The 5,729-nt window shown below is 40.5% G+C and overlaps 1 long non-coding RNA gene across 1 annotated transcript; it reads right to left on the bottom strand.

The window, feature by feature from the left end:
• Nucleotides 1-243: 243 nt before the first annotated feature.
• Nucleotides 244-4,671, bottom strand: LOC123960481. Its single transcript, XR_006822527.1, has 2 exons — nucleotides 2,214-4,671; nucleotides 244-1,840 (listed from the first exon to the last, which is right to left on the bottom strand). It is a non-coding gene; the product is annotated as an uncharacterized LOC123960481 (long non-coding RNA).
• Nucleotides 4,672-5,729: the final 1,058 nt, after the last annotated feature.

Raw genomic sequence — 5,729 nt, 5'->3', positions numbered from 1 at the left:
GTTCCTCCAAAGCTTTATTGAAAGAAGGAATGAGCTGCTTGATAATGTGTCTAATTTTTCACTTTTAGTGAAGAACTTTTTTTACTCCTAAGCCTGGCTCTAACCCTGAGACGTTTGTTTGAAGACAGGCCAGACAAAAGATGTTTGATCGCAGCATCTTCAATCCTCTGGCTCTCTAAAGACAACACCCGGGTCACAGTGGCTTGCCATCACTTCCTGGGAATAATAAATCTTTCTGGACTATTTATGATAAAAAAAGAAAATGTTTAATAATAAAAACACCCACACATGGTACCATAATTCAAAATGCTGCAAGTTTACAGATACAGGAAATGACACTTGTGACAAAGCATCCTGTAATTAACCTCGTAAAAGGCGAACAAAAATGTGTACTTTTCTCCGAGTCTGTTAACGTGGTGTCGAGAGAGAAATGTCCAGGTGATCTGAACTAAGTTTCAAAGTCTGTAAAATATGAGTACAAAATAAGAAATAAAAAACATGACATGAAATCCCATGGAGCCACATCAGAAACATCTGCCTGCAGGCGAACAGACGCTGTGAAAAGTCTGATCAGTAAATCCACAAAGTCACAGTGACCCCTACGCAACACTAATGTGAGTCAAAGGGCTGTAATGGTGGGAAATGATGTGACAGTATTGTTGATGTAGCAGATTTTCACTTTTACTTATGCTAACCTTAGCAAGGATGGGTTCCCCACATCTCACCAACCTGCAGCAGATCATTTAGGTTTCATTTATCCAGGTTTGGAGACATCCGTCTAAGATTCCTGCCTCCAGCCAACACAATGAAGGCAACAACTCTGCTAAAGGTTCTCATAGCGTTCCAGTCATGACTGTCTCTAGTCTGAATTCTCCAGAGTAACAGGGAAACAGTTCTGTTCAATATTTTAAATGTCATTTTTCAATTCACAAATTAAATTCTGTGGAGACTTGAATCTCAGAGAGGTATCTCACAACCTGTTCACATAAATCACTACAGCTAAGGGAGTTTTTAATGTCACTGGGAACTGATTCTTATCACAGTCTTTAACATGTAAACTTGAACCTGCCAACAGTCATTGGCAGGTTATAATAAAAGAGACACAGGCCTAAAACATACATTAGCCTAACTTTCACATCAACACCTGTATTTCAGTTACTGATGCTGACAGTGTTGTTTCTATGTGATGTATTCATTCACTCGGTCCATCAAGCCCAGAAAGTGGAGTGTAGGTCCCTGAGATTGAGCTCCTGATGGCTGCGAGTCCACATACACAGCAAGCAATCCAAAGAAGTAGCTAATCCAGATGATAAGCAAGCCACAGGTAGGAAATACAGTAGCTGCCCTGTTTATTGTTCTTTATGTTGCTGCTTTCTGTCAACTGTGAGAAAGTGGGCTTATGTGTAGGTGTTAATACTGAGCAAATGTCCGTGTCACATCCATCCATCCCAACATGCAGCATCATCAACATACACCAAAATCAAAGATAGGGGTCAGAGTTAAGAATTACAGACTGGACTTTTAAAAAATTAACTGAAGAGGAATCTGTATTCAGATTTCCTCAGATCATCTCGGAATCCACTGAACCGTCTCATGCTATTCAAAGCTGACGCACACATTTGTGACAGCATTTAAAAAAAGAACTGTTCAACATTTTGGGAATACACTTGACTTTCTTTCAGAGAGATGAGAAGATCAATCCCACGTCTGTGTTCAGCACATAGCTGGAGCAGGACGTGGTCAGCCTAGCCTAACACAAAGACCGGAAGCCAGGAGAACCTGCTGGCCTGGGGCAGCACACGATGCCTCCTAAAACCACAAACTGTGGTTCTTAGTTTCTCTGTAAGGAGCAAACAAAATGAGATACAACATGTTCATTAGTGAGCTTTAGAGGTTTGTCATGGTAATGGATCTCTCCAAAATTAAATACCCTACTTTTAAGTGCATTTCTCTAACCAAATAAAATCTTGGCAATTAACATAAGCCAATAAATTAACCAAATGAATTAACACCAATGAAAGGGACTGGATTTGGGAAGCGGAGTGGGAGGAACCAACTGAATATCTGAACTACATTTACACCTTTATTTGACCTAGTTCAATCATTACTGCTCGGACTAAATTACAATGGAACATATACGATAGTATGACATGAAAGCTGCCCTGTAACTAACCTCAAAGCTGTTAGAAGCAATGAAAACGTGAATTACTGACCTGCCTCGCATGTTTCCATTAGTGTGAATGGTTGACAAAACGCAGCTGTAGAAAGCCAGCAGAGATACAGTAAAAACAGACAAAAAAGCCCGTCCACCGTGTGACGAGGACAAACACAGGCAGTCAACAATGTGTTTCAGTCTTTTTACAGAGGGGCTTCCTACTTCCAACGCTTCATTCACTTGCATGGATGTTATGTAAAAAGTCTTGCTGAAAGCAGTGAGTCCAAGCTCTCCTTCTATTCATCCTGACCCTGTTCCATGCTAGTGAGGCACACAATTCATGTCAACCTGGCCAGAACAGGCTGAAGTCAGCAAACAAATTGGTATTAATGAAGAGTTCAATGTATTTTCACTGGAGAAACTGGGGGGAAAGTATTACATGACATGTATCTTTCAGCCAGGAAAACCACTGCAGAGCTAAGGGTGGAAGGGTTATTAAAATATTTATACACATATGGATGGCCAAAAGACTAACTGCTCAGGTCAAAATGATAATGCAAGATCCTATGCTATATTTTGATATGAAGACTGAATAAGTGACTGTAATGTGAAAGGGTCGACAGTTCCACTGATTCAACTGAGTACATGCTCAGGCACAGAGCTGAAGTCAGTGAGGGGCTGGTGAAGAGTGAAACGTCTAGCAAGCCAGATTCTTTTCCTAAAGAGGTGGCAGACTAACGCAAGGCTGAAACACCAGGGAATACTGATGTGTGATTTAGGGTGTAACAGCTAACAATAATATTTCCCAAATGATGAAGTCAAGAGAATAAAAGAACCAATTCACTGATACACGTTGTCCTCGGCCATCAAACGATCCATCATCCAGCCATAGCAGACAGGATGAAAAGCCCATTTGCAAATAAAAACCTAAAGGCAAAAAGAAAACATGCCTGGATAGTTTTTAATATTATAAAAATGTTCCAGCCACAAAGTGCTCATGTATACCAATTTGGGTGTTTTGTGTAAAACTAAACACGTCATGTAGTCTAGACTAAAAAGGCCACAGAAAACAGGCCTTAACAGGTCCAGTGAGATGTGGCTCAGTCTAGTGAAATGACATCCGATATGCCACCGTCAGTCCCTCCTCCAGCTCCCCCCCCTCCTCCTGTGATGACCCGGGTCTCGTGGATAGAGCCGGCAGCGTGTGTGCTGGTGTCGTAGTGGCTGCTGGAGGAGGAGACCAGGGCTGAGCTGGTGCTGGCTGCCGCTGCACTCTGCATGCTGCTCGTCAGGTTGTCGAGGAACATCTGCGGCCGGTAATGCTGGGCAGGAAACACAAGTTGAGGATAACCATCATTAAAGTCTACTCATCAGTCAGAACTCTGACCCTAGGCCCTAATTATATGCAATGCATGGCAATTCTCCTGACACTGCAATAAAGGTCTTCATTTTCAGATATTATCAGTTTGGGGTACACTGTGGTCAAATATTTCACCGTCTCAATCCCACAAGAACAGTCAGGACTGGTGTAGAATGTGTTCAATCTACAAGCGAAATGGGCTATCGTGCTTGGTTGTAATCAGTCCCTGCTTGTTGCTATGCATCAATATCATCATAACATATCAACATACATTTTTGCTTTTGAAAGGACTTAGCCTTGTTGTTTGAGGCCTGATTGGTTGGATTATTTTTTTTGTTAATATACACATATACTACACATGTGCGAATAGTTGTAAAAATTACTCGCACATCTTAAAAAATGGTCGTAAATGCGCGCATTTGGGCGCAGCCTGGAGGCCCTAACAGGACTCGGAGACGCTTCATATCCTCAAGATACCAAAAAGTGGACACTGAACTTAAACGGGCCCTGTGGAGTTTTCCTATAACTAAACACAAGTTGTGTTTACATTCAGTGTAAATTCACCTAAACACAATGAGCTCCAACAAATGTGCTGAATACATTACCTTCATCATAAAACATTTGCAATGCTGGTTTAAAGTAAATCCAGCACTCTTTACATCCACGTCTATATAGAGGTGGTAGATAAGCCACAGTACTGGAATGGATCACGCACTCAAATTAGCTAGTTTTAACAAAATAAGCCTGGATTTTCCTTTATCCACCTTTATGCAGTCATGCAAACTGGTCAGGGGTAAAAAAGGTGACAAGGATATGCAAGCAGATAAACACACAGACGGTGTCAGAGGGGTCTGTTTAAGCTTATATTTTTATAGATAACTTGCAATTATGTACTGCAACGAGATAATAGATCATTTATGGTGGAAATGTTTTTATTTATGTAAAAGGGAAACATAAAACTCAGGTGGCAGAACGCAAAACTTGGCCAAAAAGACACCGTCAACAAGTTGGTAAAGTTACTGACTGGTGTGTGCAAGTTTTGGGATCGTTTTATAATTAGTAGCTTGATATTTTTTTTTAGCTTAAAATTAAATAAGTGCAAATTCACTTTTCTCAAAGCTGTTAAAAATGTTCTGAATAGCTTGCATCCACAAATGTTATGTAACTGATGAAACGAATACTTTCAAAAAGTTTTTCTCCTGTTGACTTTAGCCTACCTTACATGTAGCTACTATGCTGCCTCTGGTCTCCATAAATGAACAATTAGCTTAGCTAATTTTATTGGTTAATAACAGCGGACAAAGTTACTGTATCTGACAGGACAGTTAATATCGTAAGCTAGTTTACTTGTGTCTTATATCAGGCTTGCTTTCCAAAGGACAGGTCATCTGGTAGTTTGGCAGTAACATCCTAACGTGTTCAGCTGTCCCCGCCCTACTCTGCCTCTGATTGGCTGTCAGGTTTAGCTATTAGGAGCGACGATTGGTTAGGCATATGCAGCTGTAAATTTGCAAAGTTCATGCTAGATTGGACTCCGTAGATATAACCGACCGATGACACCCCCCCCCCCCCAAAAAAAATATTTTCTCATTGGATCTGCACAAATCACATAGGTGACACACACAGATGAGTGATCCGTGTGTAAATGTGTAATCTGTAAATATAAAACACACACAAACACAAAATGAAGATTTGTAAACACAAAAATATTTTGCAAATATGAAACAGATCTGCAAATACACAAAAGAAATCCAAATAAAAAATATCTGTGAACATATTTAATAATTTACAACTAACCACATCTGTGAATGTCTTCCTAACATTTACAACTTTCAAACTGGCATTTGTGTGTCCAGCTTGTATTTGTCGACCTCAGTTCTTCACACACAGAGTTTTGAAACAAACTTTCCGCCAGTGGACTCGTGTCACTCGGCACTTTTTGGAGACTACTCGATGTTGCCTGCTGACGACGTCACTTCCGCATTTCACAGTACAGCAGAGCTGCCTAAAATCGCTAGCTTGATGCTGTTCCTAAGGAAAATTTGCTCCTCTCAACAGAAAAAGATGTTTGCAAAAAAGCATTCTGGTGTACTAGAAAATAAAGGCATTTTCTGTTCCTCAGCGTTATCGTGTCTGGTTTTAGCTTCAGAAATGTGATGGCTGCAACACTGCCATAACTTAAATTACTATTCAGTGTTTCCTCTAGATTAGAGT

The sequence above is a fragment of the Micropterus dolomieu genome, linkage group LG21 (genome assembly GCF_021292245.1).
Source record: "Micropterus dolomieu isolate WLL.071019.BEF.003 ecotype Adirondacks linkage group LG21, ASM2129224v1, whole genome shotgun sequence".
Taxonomy (NCBI): Eukaryota; Metazoa; Chordata; class Actinopteri; order Centrarchiformes; family Centrarchidae; genus Micropterus; species Micropterus dolomieu.
The sequence above is the reverse complement of the archived record's forward strand: the minus strand, read 5'-3'. Positions and strand labels throughout refer to the sequence as shown.